This window comes from Lolium rigidum, chromosome 5, assembly GCF_022539505.1.
Source record: "Lolium rigidum isolate FL_2022 chromosome 5, APGP_CSIRO_Lrig_0.1, whole genome shotgun sequence".
In the NCBI taxonomy this organism is placed as follows: Eukaryota; Viridiplantae; Streptophyta; class Magnoliopsida; order Poales; family Poaceae; genus Lolium; species Lolium rigidum.
In genome coordinates this window covers 99,185,904-99,205,434 of record NC_061512.1, presented here as the reverse complement: position 1 = coordinate 99,205,434, position 19,531 = coordinate 99,185,904, and positions in this window count along the sequence as shown.

The following is a 19,531-nucleotide window of genomic DNA, read 5'->3' as shown; positions in this document are numbered from 1 at the left end:
TCGTGCCCTTTCCACTTAGTCTCCCCTCGTGCCGCGATTGAGGAATACCAATCGGCTTAAGGTCAGGAAAATAGTCAACACAAATTCAATTACCTCTTCATTTCCATAGCCCTTGGCGATGCTTCCTTCTGGCCTAGCACGGTTACGAACATATTTATTTAATACTCCCATGAACCACTTAAAGGGGAACATATTGTGTAGAAATACAGGACCGAGAATGGAAATCTCTTCGACTAGGTGAACCAGGAGGTGCGTCATAATATTGAAGAAGGATGGTGGAAACACCAACTCAAAACTGACAAGACATTGGACCACATTGTTCTGTAACCGTGGTAGATCTTCTGGATTGATTACCTTCTGAGAGATTGCATTGAGGAATGCACATAGCTTCACAATGGCTACTCGAACATTTTCCGGTAGGAGCCCTGATGTGGTCTAAGACCCCGTTTGTGGCCCGATCTTGCGGTTGACCCGAAATCCAAGGAGGGAGAGAGGGAGAGCGCGAAGAACACGATGAACACGAAGAACACGAGGAACTCACGCACGCACACCAACCCGATACAATCGATACTTACCCTCGTGGCTCGATGGACCGCGCCAATAGAATCAACCCGGGAGAGACGCGGGGTAGAATCCCGGAGTGAGAGATCGGTGAGGGAGATGAATCAAGGAGTGGGAGAGAGAGTGGGTAGCACTAGAATCTCACACTCACAAATCCATACATCCATCAAGGGTTGCCTTGGATACAAAGGGGATGAAACCCTAGGGAGACAAAGCTCAAATCCATGTCTAAGCCTAAATCTTGTCTAAGGAGCTAAGGGGGTGACCTAGGTGCTTATATAGGCATACAAGGCAGCTTGGGTCGAACAGGTAAGTGGTGGACCGACTCGGGCCGTCCCGGCCGAGTCGAACCCGTGCAATCCGGTTTGGGATCCGGTCGGACCGGGCATGTGACCGGGTGGTCCGGTCCTGGGTCCGGTCGACCGGGCGCCAACCGGGAACTTGCGAAGTTTTCGGTCGCCTTCCGGTACGAGGCAGGGAATCCGGTTGGGCGCCCGGTTGACCGGGCCTGGGACCGGATGACCCGGTTGTGGGTCCGGTCTGACCGGGTCCTGGACCGGCCAGGCTGGGCCTCTTCCTCCCGCCTCTTCTTCCTCTTCCTTCTTCTCTTCTTTCCTTCTTCTTCTTCTCTCTTCCTTGCACCATGGGAGTTCCTTCTCTCTTGGTCCTTGTCGATGTCGGCACCTATAGACACAATGATGATAGGCATGAGGTAGCATACCATTCAAGTTGGTGTTGAGGTCGACCATAGAGAGGAAAGAGTTCACCTTGACATATATGGCGGGGTTTTGTGTTGTTGGTCCACTTGGGGGACTCCTTGGCCATGGTGTGGCGTCGACGATAGGCGGGGCTACATCATCTCCCCCCCTTGGGGAAGAGTCGTCCTCGACTCTTGTTCCTCCTCACCGACGGTGTAGTCCATGATGGTTGTCTCATGTTGTGGTAGAGGGATAAAGTCGCGGTCGAAGAAGAACTTGGGGAAAAACAACTTGCGAATGGAAAGCTTGTGGATGCCAATTTTGTGATCGGCGAACAAGAGGCTCTCAATCAAATACGAAGCATCAAGTCGTTTCTCCAAGAGGCATTTGGCAAAAATGGGAACCAAAAGAGTGTCGATGTATCCAAAATGTGGTAGGGCAAAAATTTGTGCATGTAAGAGTTGTAAGGTGTCAAAAATGTGGTGTAGCATTGTCCCAAACAAGTGGAACAAACGAAAGGCAAGTGTCGGCGGCAAAATTTGGGGCAAAATTGTTATGTGCAATGGCAAAGCGATGGAGACTTCGAACTTGGGAGGGTATGGTTGGCTTGAGCCGAGTATGAGTGTCCTCAAGTGTGAAAGAATCCATTGCAATTGCCAAAGATAAAATGAGAAATCCAAAGAAGAACAACTTTTTGTGTGACATGTGGCACAAGATGCATAAGGTGTCTCTCACATGTATGACATGGTCCTTGAGAATCTCGGAGTGTATGATGATATCATCACGACATACAACAACCATTGTGCCAACAAGATGTGTCAAGATGTGTTGCATAAGAAACAAAAGAGGTGACGAGGAATTGGACCAAACCGGAAACTCGACAAGGCAAGTCGGAAACACACGAGGGCGAAGGATTGTGGGAACATACCCTTTGGTGTGATTCCCGCGGGTTAGGTCCTTGTTGGGGTAGCTCTCAATTGCGCGTTTCGTGAGCTCATGCTCCGTGGCGGTGGAAGTTGTCATTCGGGTACCTATACACACGAGAAAACAAAAAGCGTGTGTGCATGGTAGAGGAACACATCATCCATCATGATGTTCCATGTCTTGTGCACATCACCATTAGTGTCAAGCAAGATAGTATGAAATGCATGGCGATGGTGCCTATGGCAAGAAGGTGCATTCATGGCATGTGGTAACTCATGATCATCAAAAAGTGAGAAGGCTATGGGGGCCATCTCGTGGACAATGAAATAAGCATTCTTGCATACCAAGCATAAGAAAGAGCAATTGTTCACAATCTTGGATGCCAGGATCATGGAATGGTGCAAACATTTTGGGCAAAGCATGTTCAACATGTTATCATTGTTGTCGACAACCCTATTTAAAGAGCAAGTGTTCATCAAGGGTGTCACAACACAAGCATGATCATTATCGTTATCATTGCAAGTAAGCGGGGAAAAAGTGAAGCTCTCATAGCATGGCATGTTCATGGTATCACAAGCAAGCAATTTCACATGATCAACAATGTTATCAAGCAAAGCATCACATGGGAAAGTGAAAGTAGTATGTGACGTAGCAAATGTATCATCAAGATCATGCATGCACTCATAAGTCATCATGTCCACTAGTGGGATCATGGCATCATCAACACCTATGTTGTTACCTTTGTAGGCCGACTCATTTGAGGTAGGTGTTGTGGAAGTAGGAGGATCCATGTGGTCGACATGTCCGTCTTGAAGCACGCATGGTGAGGTATCATCATCTTCATGCACCATGTACATCGTCTCCATGAGCGGGAACTCGTCCTCCGTGGAACCTAGTGCAACATAAGAAGACACCATAGAGGGAGAGGTTAATGTGTTAGCAAATGCGATGTCCTCCATGGACCTATCATCTACCTCTCTCAACTCACTTAGTGTATCACTCATGTCCTCCAAACAGAAGCACTCAAACTCACATATGGGGTGGAAGTCACTCAACTCACTATCACTCTCACTCAAGTGGGCTAAGTGGCTCTCATGCTCACATGGGATTGGTACCAACTCATCGATCAAGCATATAGGAGTAGGCTCGACTTTCTCATCTCCGTGCGCCTCCTTGGTTGAAGGGAAGTTCCCATGCTCAACCATCTCAACTCCATCGCCTCCCAAGTCGTCCTCCATCGGTGGCGCCATAGTGTCGTGGAGAGCTAGGCTCGGATCCACATCATCCTTGCGTTGGCCTTGGAGGTCTTCATCTTGAAGTGTGGGCGCCGTAGGCTTCTTGGTGGCTTGGGCTTGTAGCTCGTCGAAGTGGAGCATGTCGGTGCTCGTCGATGTGCATTGCCATGCCATGTGACCCTTGGCCTTGCATACCTCACATAGGAAATTGGGACATTCCCGTGGAGGGTGGCCTTGTTGCTTGCACTTGTAGCATCGGAGGCCATAGGCATATGTCGAGCTAGAGGCCATTGTGGTGGTGGCACAAGAGGTGGAAGTCGCCTCATGAGGAAGGTATGCGCGATGTGCACTTGCCATCCTTGGAGTGGTAGGCACCCTATCATGGTGTTTGTCGCCTTCATGTCGAGGCTCTCGTAGTCGTGCTTCATCACCATGTCTTGATGAGTGTCGTCGAAGATCCTTGGGGGATGTTGGTCGATGGCGATCATGAAGTGGCTTGTGGCGGCGAAGCTCATGTGGGGACGTATGTCGATGTAGACCATGAGGTGGTAGTGGTCGACGACTATCTTGAGATGGTGTGAGTCGATGACGGTCCTTGCCATGCCGAGATGATGGCTCATGCGACTTGGAATGGTGCTTGTGGCGCCTTGAGGAGCTTGGAGAAGAGTGTCGATGACGATCATGTTGGGGACGCTCTTGATGCTCCACATGATGTACTTGAAGTCGACGATCTTGTGCATAAGCACTCTCATGGTGGCGCCTTGTGGAGCTCGGAGAAGTGTGTCGATGACGCTCATGATGGGGACGCTCTTGATGATCCATAAGATGGTGCCATCGTGGAGGTCCTCTATCTTCATATGTAGCTCCATGGGCCAAGTAGGAGGACGTGGTAGTATCGTCGTTGCTCCTTGTGGAGACTAGGTGAGGCTCCGCCATGGTGTCGATGTCGTAGGCGTGGCGTTGCTTCACCATGTCGTCCATGCTTGATGAGCCATTGTCGATGTAGAGCTCATCGAAGTCGTCCTCAAGGTGGTGCGCCACCATGTCGTCCATGCTTGATGAGCCATTGTCGATGTAGAGCTCGTCGAAGTCGTCCTCAAGGTGGTGCTCCACCATGTCGTCCATGTCGATGATGCTTGGGGAGCCATTGTCGTTGTCGAGCTCCTCATGTTCCTCCACATCCGCGGTGCTTGAAGAGGAATCCTCCTCGAAGTTCTCTGTGTACTCCTCCGTATCTTCATCTTCGCTATCCATGTTAGCACGATGGTATCTATATGGTGTATGTTAGTGGAAGAACACTACCTCGCAACCTTACCGTGGTATGACAAGATTGGGGTGATCCAACAAAACCGAGAGTTAGAACAATTGTATCGGGCACTCACACAAAAGCACACGCAAAAGCTAGCAAATATGGTGTTAGGTGAGTATGGTGGAAAGCCAAAAGACGAAATCCGAAATCAAGTGTATTGTCAAGAGTGGGTGAAATCCAAATATTCAAATGTCAAAGCGATGATCACTATAAACACGGAAAGATATGGAACGCACACACGAGATAAACGGGGTTAGTGCGACCAAGGAATGAGCGGAAAAGTGTATGTAAGGGTGCTCGATGTCACACTAACACAAGGAGAGGCAAAGCTTTGGTTGCAAATGGAGAGACAACAAGATTCACACGTAGCCTCTCTTCTCTTTATCTCTCTTTTGCTTAAAAGCTTTTTCTCTTTTGTATTTGGTGGCACTTGCACTCTTTTGTATCTATGGTGGCACTTTGTACACTTTGGTATGTATGATGACACTTTGCACACCTTTGCTCTTTTTTTGGTTTGGCGGCTTTTTCTCGCACTGTGTTAGCGTTAGCTCGCTTTTGCTATCTTGCCACAAGAGTTTTGCTTAGAAGCTTGACTCCACACTACACACACACCTCACAATCGGGGCCACGTGCAATGTCTCGCAACACTCAATAAGCAATGCTCGATAGGATAGATCGCAAAAGAAGAGGGGTTACAAGGGAATGCAAGTTATACCTAAGATGTTAGGTGGTGATGAACACACAACTTGCGATGATGGTGGTGATGTCAAGAGTACGGTTGCAAGCTCGGGGTGCCTCGGATGTCGTCGCTTGCGTCGGAGCTGCGGGTTAGTGTCACAAACAAGGCACTCAAACCGGAACAAGCAAACACAAGTTAGCGGAAGAAATGGGTCAAAGTAGCTTGGCGGCGGTGGCGGTGGTAAGCCGGTGGTGGGTGGTGTCGATGCCCTTGCGGTTGCGGCGGAGGTTATGGGGCCGCGGTGATGTTTCCCGGTGGTTTGGGGAGGGTGGCGGTGCTTGTCGGCGGCGGAGAGGGTGGCGGTGGTTGGCGGAGGTGGTGGTGGAGGTGGCGCCCGGTTGGCGCCCGGTTGACCTGGCCCTGGACCGGCCTGCCCGGTCTACAGCCCGGTTGACCGGGTTCTGGCCCGGTTGGCGCCCGGTTGGCGCCCGGTCTGGCGCCCGGTTGACCGGCCCTGGCGCCAGGCTGTCCGGTCACTGGCCCGGTTGGCGCCCGGTCGACCGGATTTCGCGGGGCACAGTTTTTCTCTCTCCTGTTCTTGAGCGAAATCAAGCCAAATCGACCAAAACGAAGGGAAATGATGGAATTGGGGGCTAAAAGTTGGGGAGATAGTAGATCAAGCACTCCAACACCAAATCCATGGACCAAAACCACTCAAAACGCAACCAAATCGCAGATCGGTCAAGAGGAAAATTAGGGCTATTTTTGGGGATTTTTGGGGAAATTTTTTAGAGACGAAATTGGGTGGGTGGGGGGTCAAATCCGCGGAAACCAAAGGCTGCTGATACCATATGATGAGGTCTAAGACCCCGTTTGTGGCCCGATCTTGCGGTTGACCCGAAATCCAAGGAGGGAGAGAGGGAGAGCGCGAAGAACACGATGAACATGAAGAACACGAGGAACTCACGCACGCACACCAACCCGATGCAATCGATACTTACCCTCGTGGCTCGATGGACCGCGCCAATAGAATCAACCCGGGAGAGACGCGGGGTAGAATCCCGGAGTGAGAGATCGGTGAGGGAGATGAATCAAGGAGTGGGAGAGAGAGTGGGTAGCACTAGAATCTCACACTCACAAATCCATACATCCATCAAGGGTTTCCTTGGATACAAAGGGGATGAAACCCTAGGGAGACAAAGCTCAAATCCATGTCTAAGCCTAAATCTTGTCTAAGGAGCTAAGGGGGTGACCTAGGTGCTTATATAGGCATACAAGGCAGCTTGGGTCGAACGGGTAAGTGGTGGACCGACTCGGGCCGTCCCGGTCGAGTCGAACCCGTGCAATCCGGTTTGGGATCCGGTCAGACCGGGCCTGTGACCGGGTGGTCCGGTCCTGGGTCCGGTCGACCGGGCGCCAACCGGGAACTTGCGAAGTTTTCGGTCGCCTTCCGGTACGAGGCAGGGAATCCGGTTGGGCGCCCGGTTTACCGGGCCCGGGACCGGATGACCCGGTTGTGGGTCCGGTCCGACCGGGTCCTGGACCGGCCGGCTGGGCCTCTTCCTCTCGCCTCTTCTTCCTCTTCCTTCTTCTCTTCTTTCCTTCTTCTTCTTCTCTCTTCCTTGCACCATGGGAGTTCCTTCTCTCTTGGTCCTTGTCGATGTCGGCACCTATAGACACAATGATGATAGGCATGAGGTAGCATACCATTCAAGTTGGTGTTGAGGTCGACCATAGAGAGGAAAGAGTTCACCTTGACATATATGGCGGGGTTTTGTGTTGTTGGTCCACTTGGGGGACTCCTTGGCCATGGTGTGGCGTCGACGATAGGCGGGGCTACATCAAGCCCCCTTAAAGCAATCGGAAGCAATTGCGTCATAATCACGGGGCAGTCATGAGACTTCAGGTTTTGGAACTTTTTGTCCGCCATATTTATTATTCCCTTTATATTCGACGAGAAGCCAGACGGGACCTTCATACTGCTCAGGCATTCAAAAAAGATGACCTTCTCTTCTTTGGTAAGAGCGTAGCTGGCACGACCTTGAAACCATTTCGGATGCCGGTCTTCTGGGTGTTTCAAATGTTGATGGTCCTGCTGTGCTATCTTTGTATCATTTGTCTTCCCATACATGCCCAAGAAGCTTAGCAGGTTCACGCAAATATTCTTCGTAACAAGCATCACGTCGATTGCAGACCGGACATCTAGGACTTTCCAATATTCTAGCTCCCAAAATATAGATTTCTTCGTCCACATGGGTGCGTGCCCGTCAAATCCCTGCGGAACTGATTGTCCGCCAGGACCCTTTCCAAAGATGACTTTCAAATCCTTGACCATATCAAATACCTCAGCACCAGTACATTCCGCATGCTTAGGCCGGTGATCTGCCTTGCCGTTGAAATGCTTGCCTTTCTTTCTTAAGTTATGATGTCGGGGAAGAAATCAACGATGCCCCAGGTACACTTTCTTCTTACAGTTACCCAAATATATACTTTCAGTCTCATGTAAGCAGTGCGTGCATGCAATGTATCCCTTATTTGTATGTCCTGAAAGGTTACTAAGAGCAGGCCAATCATTGATGGTTACGAAAAGCAACACTCGTAGGTCAAATTCCTCTTCTTTGTGCTCATCCCACCCACGTACACCAGGTCTGCCCCACAACTGTAAAAGTTCATCAACTAATGGCCTTAGGTACACATTGATGTCGTTTCCGGGTTGCTTCGGACCTTGGATGAGCACTGACATCATAATGAACTTTCGCTTCATGCACAACCAAGGAGGAAGGTTGTAGATGCATAGAGTCACGAGCCAGGTGCTATGGCTGGAGCTCTGCTCGCCAAAAGGATTCATGCCATCTGTACTTAGACCAAATCTTATGTTCCTTGCGTTAGCTGCAAAATCTTTGAACTCTCTGTCGATCTTTCTCCATTGCGTTCTATCAGCGGGGTGTCTCAACTCCCCGTCCGACTTACGGTCCTCTTTGTGCCATCGCAACAACTTGTCATGCTCTTTGTTCCTGAACAGACGTTTCAACCGTGGTATTATAGGAGCATACCACATCACCTTGGCGGGAACCCTCTTCCTGGGTTTCTCACCCTCAACATCGTCACCAGGGTCATCGCCTCTGATCTTATAACGCAATGCAGTGCATACCAGGCATTCATTCAAATTCTCGTATTCACCGCGGTAGATGATGCAGTCGTTAATGGATGCATGTATCTTCTGAACCTCTAAACCTAGAGGGCAGACAACCTTCTTTGCTTCGTACGTACTGGCGGGCAACTCGTTATTCTTTGGAAACATATTCTTCAACATTTTCAGCAAATTTTCAAATCCCGAGTCAGCTACACCTTCGTGTGCCTTCCATTTCAGCAAATCCAGTGTGCAGCCCAGCTTTTTCAGACCATTATCGCATCCTGGGTACATCGATTTTTTGTGATCCTCTAACATGCGATCCAAATTCTCCCTCTCCTTTTCAGTTTCACAGCGTCTCCGTGCATCAGCAATGGTCCGACCAAGATCATCAGCGAGCTCATCACGTGCCTCTTCTTCACCTTCCCCTCCTTCAGCATCCTCCATGAAAGTATCACCGAAATGATCAGGATAGTTGTCATCGATATCATCCCCTTCTTCATCTTCTTCCATTCTAACCCATCTTTCTCCATGCTTGGTCCAACAATTATAGCTTGGCATGAAACCGTTCCAAAGCAGGTGCACGTGAACGACTCTTGAGGAAGAGTAACCCTTCTGATTCTTACAGGCAGTACATGGACAGATAACAAAACCCCCCCCTGCTTGTTCGCATTAGCCACTACGAGAAAATCATTCAAACCCGTAATGAACTTGCCCGAGAGTCGGTTACGATACATCCATTGTCGATTCATCTGCATTATTATTATATAAAGTATATAATTAAACATCATGCATTTGTTAAACTAACTAGCTAGAAATAATAGAAATTAAACAATGAACTACACACATGCATATTTTATTAATGACACATGAAAGGTTCAAGTTGCTAACCGCGATCGAGGAGGAAAAATAAATGAGAAAGCTTATGTGTGACTCGGACACTTCATATCTTGTTTGTTTCATGCTCTCGGGCATTTCATCGAACACCTTGTGTGCATAAGATGATCCAAGGCAAACCCACCACCCCTTGTGTATAGAAGTGGCACACCAAGTTGCTAAGTGAAGTGTGCTGAAGTGTATTTATAGGGATGGGGCTTAGTCCCGGTTGGCCTGGCCAACCGTGACTAAAGGCCTTCGGCCAGGCCTGAGGACCTTTAGTCGCGGTTGACCAGGCCAACCGGGACTAAAGCCCTACCCGGACACCAGCTGTCGACCGAGCCCACTGGATCCAGACTTTCAGTCGCGATTTTCCTACAGAACCGTGACTAAAGACCTCATTAATCGCGGTTCTGACATTTTGGGAACTAAAGGGGTCGTATGGAAGCCTCTTTTTCTACTAGTGCTTACCAAACTCTTTGATCAGACGCAATAACATTATGCTCCTTTGCGTGCGAGCTGTTACTCCATTTTTTTTTTCGATAAAGGGAATATATTAATATCGAGAGATACCAATTACACCCAGCTTCTGCAACAACGCACCACCCTAATGGCACTACGGATGCACACAGCCAAAAAAAAGAAAAGAAAACTAAGAAACAAAAGTCCCGCTACAGTATCTCGGACCTAACAATAGCAATACATCCACCACCATGACAACACCCGAATTGCGAGACTCTCCAAAAACGACGCCTCTAAGAAGGGAACAGTGCTCAAACACCGTCGTCGCCCGATCAAAGATCTTAGGTTTTCACCCTGAAGATAGTCCCCACTCTCAAAACAATGCCTCCACCAAGGTCACTGCCAGGCACAACCAGTTAAGGCCAGACCTTGGGTTTTCACCCTGAAAGGTAGGACTCTGTGCATCACATGTGTTGTCGCCCCACTTTCATACCGCTGTTGTGAAACCCGGACACCAAGCAAGCCCCTCAACAGCGCGGAGACTTGAACCTGCCTTAGCTAGTCCTCCCCTCCGGCTTTCATGAAATTCTCTTCTTCCGACTTTCATCATGGATCCATAGTCACTTGATGTCAACACAGAAAAAGAGCTTCGCGCCGCTCCCTCCAGAACCAAACGGTCGGAATAAAAGCATGGGTGCGCACGACCGAATACCTCACATCCAGCAAACTGCAGGCATCATTGAACTGGTACATTCGCCGTTGGAGCATTCCGGAACTCAACATTCCGGCCAAATCGAGAGAAACTAGCCTCAGAAAGCAAGCAAGGAAATGAAAAGAGCAAAAGGAAACCGAGTTTTTGCTGTTCAGCAACAATGATTCCTGGAATCGGTGGACGACAACGGATCTCTAATTAAAGACGTCACCTTTTTCTAAGAGCAATTTCAATAGTGTAGTTAACTGCTGGCTATAAGCCAACTGCCATGTTATTTATAGCCAATTTAGAGCCAACATATACAATAGTGAGCTATAAAAATGTATTACTTTATCAATGTATGGCCCACTATTCACTCTCACAAAATGCCTAGGAGCACGTGCTAGAGCTTGCTCTTGCATAAGAGCCCACTCTCCTTCTCTCTCCTCCTCTCTCTCCTCCAATTAAGCAATAATATACTATTTTAATTCTTATAGCCAGCTGATTAGAACTTATTGTATTTGCTCTAAGAAAACAAAAACTAAGACTGGTCGTAATTGGTAGTCACCTTTTTCTAAGAAAACAAAAACTAAGACTGGTCGTAATTGGTAGTAATCATGCATATGATATTAGAGCAAGAACAACAATACAGTTGACTACTGGCTATATGTAATTTGCCATGTCAATAAGAGCATTTATAAAGTAAGCACTTGTACAATAAGCTAACTATAAGATGGCTTTATTCAATATTAAACTATTTCTTTTTTAGATTGATATACTTGCATGCAAGACATATGAGACATACATTGAATGCTTGCAGCTTGCTTAGCGCCATGCACTAGCTGCATGCGGGCTATACCTATCTTGTTTCTTGTGTTGTAGTCGGCGATAGATAGAGCCCCCACCCCTCTCTCTTCTCATTTCTCTCGCTTTCAACTAGGATTTTGCTGATGTGGATCTGCTTATAGTCTGCTGAGTAGGATCTATTGTACTTGCTCTTAGTGTATGATACCATCTCTACAATGGTATTATATAGTAGTATGCTATTTATATTATATTTATTAATTTGTGGAATCTTAATGTAAATCTATGTACATGATCTATTTGACATTAAACTTTTTAGTACTACGAGTATGATATGGTATCACATTTAATTGTAGACAGAGGAAATACTACTATAATCTCTCTCATCTTTAATTGCACTGCTACATCATATTTTTTGCATGCATGAAATGCATATACTACTTATGATACCTCCATTGGTGTAGTCTAAGAGAATCTCCAGTCGCGTCCCCCTAAGCGTTCCCAAAGGTTTTAATTTGGGGAACGCCGGATATATTGTCAACACCCGGATTTTTAAGTCCGGATGCCTATTATGTCATACATCGCAATCCCAGGAATATTGTTGTTGTGAGGCATAATAGTTAAGTATCACAGTCATCATTCATTACATACCATAAGTCTTACAAACTTGGAATCACATGATCCATATTACACGAATAGTTGATCTATCGATCAACAAACAAACACAAGTTCATAGTTCAACATAGCGGAAGCGTAAGATATAAGGACTCTCTAGTCCACAGGCCAACGCTTGACGTCGGAAGGCGCTTAGTTGTCGTAGGCGTCCTGCTGGTCATCTCCTTGTTCCTCTTCATACTCTGGCCATTTGAATAGCCAGGGACAAAGCCGTGAGTACTTTAAGTACTCGCAAACTAATACTAAAGTAAGTGCTAGACATTCTAGTATGGTTTGCTAAGCTCTAGTTTATTTGCGTAAAGCTAGTTTTAGTTCACAAAGTTTGAGAAAAAGCTTATTCAAGTGCTAACTAACTCAAGTGGGAACATTAGTGTCATTCCCACCATTCATGTGGTGATGTCAATTCAATTCACCACAAGTCATTTCACCATCACCTTTCAACATCATTTTCAAAAAATATGACATCGGAAACTGTATGGCCTTTCCAACCGTCCGTAACCGTGGACGCGGCTATTCGAATAGGTTTACACTCGCGGAGGTTGCACACTTGTGCCACAACATTTGATTTCATCCGTCGGGATTTCCCGAATCATCGTAACACGATACGCGGATCATCAACCATAACCTTTCACTTACGAATCCTAGTATGAGCACCTCTCCCCATGAGCTTGGCCTCCCGGTGAAGACGAACATCAGCCTGGGAACTGCACAGGGCTTGGGCCGGACATTCACCTCATTTCGCATCATCTCATATCATTTCTTTTGTGGTAGAGGCAGCTTTCGGCATAACCCCGATGACGCTTGTTTAGAGGGAACCCATACTAAGACACATAAACTTCCAGTTAAGCCCTACCCATAATCAGGTATTGTGGGGGTACTTGATAATTGGAAAGGTATCGCATTCAAACCAACATCATTGTTTTATCAAAAATCACCATCTTCTCTTGTTCATATTCTCCTTCAAAAATCATCCAATGGAATGCATCATCATTCCAAGGTTTCAAATTCGTTTCAAATTCACATTGTTCTCATCTAGAGTAGTCAAGTTTTTAATTCATTAGCACTAGCTCTAATCCATGAGGGGTGCTATCTTGCTTTGCTTGGAAGAGACTAACTCACTACTCTAGTAACCAACTTGTACTTTGACCAAAGTTAACTATAAAAGGAACTCATTTAGAAATCAAGTAAAAACTTGTAAAGTAAAAACTTGGGATGGGTTCATGTAAGAAAAGATAAGAAACATGGTGCCTTGCCCCAAGGGGCTTTGCACTTTGCAAGAATATTAGCTTGCCTTGATAGTTCTCAAACTGTTCCTCCTCCTCCTCTTGGTAGTATCCTTCTTCTTCGGCGTACTCTCCGGTGCTACCGTCTAAATTTGAATACGAGTATAATTACTCACTAATTCAATGGCTATTCCATACATCACATATAATCACACAAACTACTCTAGGCACACAAATAAATTAACTAGAGTGCATGGGTTCACTACTAGGGAAAGGCCCATTGCCGGCGCACCTAAAACCCCCATTGCCGGCGCACCACGAGCCCGCCGGTGCGAACGCGCCGGTGATAAACGGACACTGCCGGCGCACCAGGTAGTGCGCCGGCGATATCTCCGCTCACCGCCGGCGCACCACCCTGCTTCACCGGCAAAGATCTATTCCACCGGCGCACTATCAGCTGCGCCGGCAGTAGTGCTTCCAGCACTGGCGAATGCCACGTGCGCCGGAAATGTGTCATTTAGGTGCGCCGGCAATTAATTCGAAAATTCTATTTTCCACTTTTTTCCAGCATATTACAATACAATTTTGACAGCATATTACAATACATATTTGACAGCAGTATATATTTAAACGCAGTTCATATTTATACAAGTATTACATGCAATATGAGAAGCACATAGAGAGCCAAGTTTCATTTCGGTATCAGTACACAAATACGCAAGTCTCGTTTCGGAATGTGTTGATTCATACAACACACATGTGCATATGCAACACCGAACGACGAAGTTTCACAAAGTTAGAAGTCTTGGTACATAGTCGTCACAAGTATCGTCATACACCTCACAATGTAGGTCCTAACCTAAACTAGAATCACATAGAACATGACCAACATGGTCATGATGACCATCATCACGAAGGCCATGGTCTTCATCCGGTTCCTCCTCATGTCCCTCATCTCTCCCGCTAGATAACGGGCGTATCTTCCTTCCGCCTCCACCCTAGTGGGGTATCCCTTGTAGCTGTTGCCGCTCGAAACGGTGCACCTGTCTCCGACAGTCCTCCCGATCGTCGTAGACTCCAGGAACCCTCCCCTTGTACACGACATATGTCGTCGGCATCTCCATTCACAAGACAAGTAAAACGTTAGTACCAATGCAATGAACAAGTGCCAACTCAAATAAGAGACAAGTAGTATGAACTAAATAGCATGTGCCTCATACTTTGTTGGTCGAAATAAATAATAACATACAGGGATGGGGTCGGTGAGGCTAGGTAGGATGCACAATAGATTGATATTTGTGGCCATCACACCAAGCCTCACTGGCCCCACCCCGGAGTGTACAAGTGACCGAACATTTTAATCATCGGCCAATGCAATTAAGAAGTGCGAACTCAAATAGAAGACAAGTAGTACGAATTAAATAGCGTGCCTCATACTTTGTCTGGTCGAAACAAATATTAACATCCAGGGATGGAGTCGGTGAGGCTAGGTAGGATGCACAATAGATTGATACTTGTGGCCGTCGCACCAAGGCTCACTCGGCTCCACCCCGAGTGTACGATTGACCGAACATTCTAATCATCGGCGAACTCCAAATACGAGGCAAGTAGTGGTCGAGTAAATGCAAATAATTATTAAGCTATGTACGCCATAATCTTGAAATATATAGCAAAGTAAATGAAACTACGGACACATGTTCACATGCACATTCATACAACTAAATAAAAGCAACTACTCGATTCTATGGGAATATATAACAATTATTACAAGTATGGAAGTTCAAGGACATATCGTTCAAGCTTTAGCAAGTGTTCCCGTCGTAGGATCAGGTTGTACGCCTAGGGGGAATGGACGGCAGCCCTCAAGCGAGTTGAACGGCCTCTCATCACGCGACATCTCCAAGCGGAGGTCTATCTCGTCATTAGGTGGTAGACCATAGCCGTAGAAGAACTCGCTGGACCTATTGTTGACATCCCGCAGGATTATCGTGCAAATGAACTGCTGGATGCGACCCCGGTTCTTTCTAATCTCTCTATCGTGGACATCCGCCATGTTTGCAAACCTGTTTCCGAGATTATCTGGCAGCAACATGTCATCTCGCGTACTTTATGTACTCCTGCATCCGAAGGATGGCGTACCACGCGTCCATCCCATTGTCGGGCGTCGACCGCCCGAGGCGGGGAAGTTGGTTGTGTGGGTTAAGACGAAGCCTCCTCGGGATTTCCTCTCTACTTTGAGGGGGCCTGCCTTGTTGGCGAAGCCGGTGAGAGCATCATTGAGAAGGGCCCCGATGTGGGAGTAGTCTTTCTTGCGGTCCCTACCCGAGTCGAGATAGACTCGCATGCGAGTGTTGCGGGTGCACGACGATGAGGGTGCGTGAACTTGTCTCTGCGGAAAACACACGGATTAACCTTTGGAAATGCAAATGGAGATATAGGATAGAATGGTGATGGGGGACTAGCGAGTGATTACTTACTCGGGGAAGTAAGGGATGAGAATGGCGCCCTTCTTAATGTTCGCCAGCATGAAATCCTCGACCTGCTGGGTGGCAATCGCGCGATCCCCATGGTTGCAGATGATGCTCTCCCGCATATAGAAGGGGTCCATGATCGCGATGGTCGGCGTCCCCTCCTTAACAATCCGGGAAGACATGCTAAGAGCAACTAGGCGAACCACACTAAAGTGGAGCGCTTGCATGCGATAGATGCTGAAGATGTCGTTGAACCGGATGAAGCACAAGTCCGCGGGGTACTTCTCGACGAAGTTCATGCCGCTTGGCACCTTCGCCACGAAGAGAGGGTAACCAGGATCTTTTGATTTGAGAAGAAGGTTCTCCACATGCAAGACAGTCTCATGCAAGCTCCTCATATCCGGGGTGAGTTTCTTCACGACATGCTCCGGCAAGCATCGGTTGACCCAAGTGATGCGAGAGGTCGCCAATTGTTTGGCAACTTGTCAAGGAGTGGGACCTTGTCCTTGGATTTGGCCGCCGCCGCCTTGTCTTGGGCGTCCTTCTTATTTGCCCTCTTCCTCTTCTTGGGTTGTAGTGCTGGACCATCCATCGCCGTAGTGGCCGTAGCACGGAGTGTGTTTGGGCTCAACATATTTTTGACGGCGGCGGTGGCGACCTCCTCGAGATTTTCCTCCTCATCAGCCGTTTCTTGAGAATCGAACAGCTTCTTGGAGCACACATATTTGAAGCCCGGCGCATCCTCATGGACAACTTGTGAAGACGTAGGAATATCCCATTGGAAGTTGTCACGTTCATATTCCTCGGCCTCTGGCGCAGCTCGGCTGTTGTGGTGGGGCGCCGACCTCCGGCGCAGCCGGCCGTTCGGTGGGGCGATGACCACGGCGCCGCCGGGCTGTCGTGGAGGGACGCTGACATGTGGCGCCGCAAGGTGCTTGTCTTTGCTTGCCGTCGACCCCGAGTAGGTGTTGATCCGAATTAGGGTCTTCGGCCATAGCAGTAGCCAACCCTTCAGTGAGGCCAAATTCAACGGGCTATCGTCATCGGCACCATGCGGTTGATTAGGAGGAAACAAATCCTCATAGCCCGGTAACGCCCGATCCACTTCAACCCGGTAAACGTCATCCGCCATATCTCGTGTGTGCCACTTCTTATCCAGGGGCCGAATGATGGACCCCTCGCGACGTCTTTGAGTTCGTCGTTTACTCTCATCAAAAAGGTGCATGGCGTCGAGAGCGCCCGCGAGAACATGTGTATGGCGTTAGAGAGAGGGCAAGGATGACGAAACTAATATATTAACTTGATGTACACATTAGTTAATTACCGTGAGGGCGTTGAGCTCGGCTAATGTCGACGGGCCAGCACATGCGGCGGCGGGCGTGCAAGTGACGGAGGGGCTGCTACCCGGCATGGACGGTGAATCCCTAGCACCGGCGACATTGCCGGCGGCCGGAGGAGTCTCCATTATAACATTGTCATTGCCGGCGGACGGCGGCACCATCGAGTTGCTGCCGTTGAAGCTAACCACTTGCATTTTCGGGGGGGGCCTTGTTTGCCACCCTCATACCACGCTTGCATAGCGTTGAAATCTGCTTGGACTCCAGCGGCGACTTCAGCTTTGACTTCAGGTACGAGTGTAGCTTTGAGTTGCGGTACCAAACCAGCTTGGACTTGGGCTAGGATTGACTCCCTCATTTCCTCCGCCTCCCGCTGCTTCCTCTCATTACGCGCATTTTTATCGGCCGCAGACGACAAGCCATAGTGACCATGCTTGTAGCCTGTACCGGCGCCAGCCACACGGCCTCTATGCGGCCTTCTCGTCGGTGAATGCTCATTAACGATGTTTAGCGCCCGTACGAGAGGCTTGTCCCAGGCTACCCTGCCCGTCGACGCCTGGGACGAGGAGCCTTCGTCACCTTGGGAGGCTTGAGAAAGTCTTTGTCTTTCTTCTTCCTGCGGAAGAAACGCGAACCATTTAGAAATGTTGCTACTATTATATGAACGATACTTGATCTAATAAAACCGGTAAATTGCTTACCAGTTTTTTCTCCAACGCCAGGACCTTCCGGTCGTTCGTGAACCAAATTATGTCGGTTACGACCTTCGGGTCCGTGACAAGTTCCCCGGTTAGTTTCTTCTTATGGTACCGGGACCTGATGAATCTTCTTTCAAGCGGGTCCTTGTACTTGAGCCAGGGGTTCTCAATGCCGGCATTTACATACGCCTCGTCCTCCTTCGCCCAATAGGGCTCCTTTCCCTCGTACCCACGGCTCCCAAGGTTGTGGTTGCCGATGTTAAGCTCCCGCATTTCCTTCCCCCACAACTTGCGATTCTTGGTTGCTTGTAGCTCTTCATTGGCCACAAAAGCATCAAAGTCCGCCCGGGTGACATGCGGAAAGGCGGAGTGGACCTCTTCGAAACCTTTGCCCTCAGCAATCAGCCTCCGCACCATGTACTTATAGCTGCCGAGGTGTTTGGTGAACTTCAGGAGGGCTTGTGAGTTCACAATGTTGTTGGTTTGATGACCGGAGGCGTAGTCGCCTAGGAACTTGTATCGTGCGTGCAACCTCGCAATGAGCTGGGCTCGCAAAGGCGCTTTGCTCTCAGCTCGGAGGTCCGTCTCGTTGAGATTGACGACCTCTCGGAGGATACATGCCGCTTGGTTGCCGTACCCCTTGGCAACATCCTTAGGCAACACCGGCAAACCACCGGCGGGGTCCACCTCCGTGATCGTGTCTCCGCCGGTGCCGACCGTGTTTTGGCGCCTTGCCTTCCGCGGCCTCTTGGCTCCACTTGTCCCGGTGCCACTACTCCCGGCGGCGGCGCTAGGATCGTCGCCGCTTGTCTCGCCGCCACCCCCGGCGGCGCCGGTTGCCTCATCGCCGCTAGGCTCGTAGGTACTACCCCCGGCGGCGGCGCTTGCCTCGTTGCCGCTCGGCTCGTCGGCACTACCCCCAGCCGGCATCCTCCATCTCATGGTCCTCGTCGCCGCCAACACCGGCGGCCTCGGCATCCTCCTCCGTCCTAAAGAAGTGCCTATTGTAGTGCTCCTCTAACTCTTCTTGAGACGACATGGTGGCTTGCACTAATAGAAGATGAAAAAGAGTTAGAATTCACGGAAAAATTCGGCATGACCTTTGCTAAAAATTGGTCATGCCGAGTGCTAGAATTGCCGAACGGAAATGAATCGACATTCCGGCACTCAATAGCAACTCAATCCCTGTAACAGAAATGCAAACATATATATAACAACTTCATTTTCACCGGAGCTCAACCATCACCATAATCAGCATGTTCATTTAGCTCAACCATCACCATAACCATAACCATAACAGCAATATGCACAGCAGCAGCATGCATAGCATCAGCATTTAAATACCACCAGTAGCATTTCCACTATAATAAAAAAACCCCAATTCATTTCCAGAGAAGCATGTACATCAAGTAAATGGGTCATCAATTTATCACAGCAAGAAAAATATGTGTGGATGAATAAAATCATCCAAACAGGGGCACCACAATCATATACCCCCAACAGAGAAACCAAATACATTATATATACATAAGCTTCAGGGAATTACTTGGGGTCCAGAAAAATTGAAACCTACTGCTAGAATTTGAAACCAATTTTTAGCATTCAAAAATTCAAACCAGAGAACCCTATTTCCAATTTGAACCCTATTTCTTGCAATGTTAACCAAAGGTAACCAAGCAGAAATCCAAGGGATCATATTGACTTGCACTAGTAAAATTAACTAAACAAAATCAATTTTGAGCCAAACCTCTATTTCAT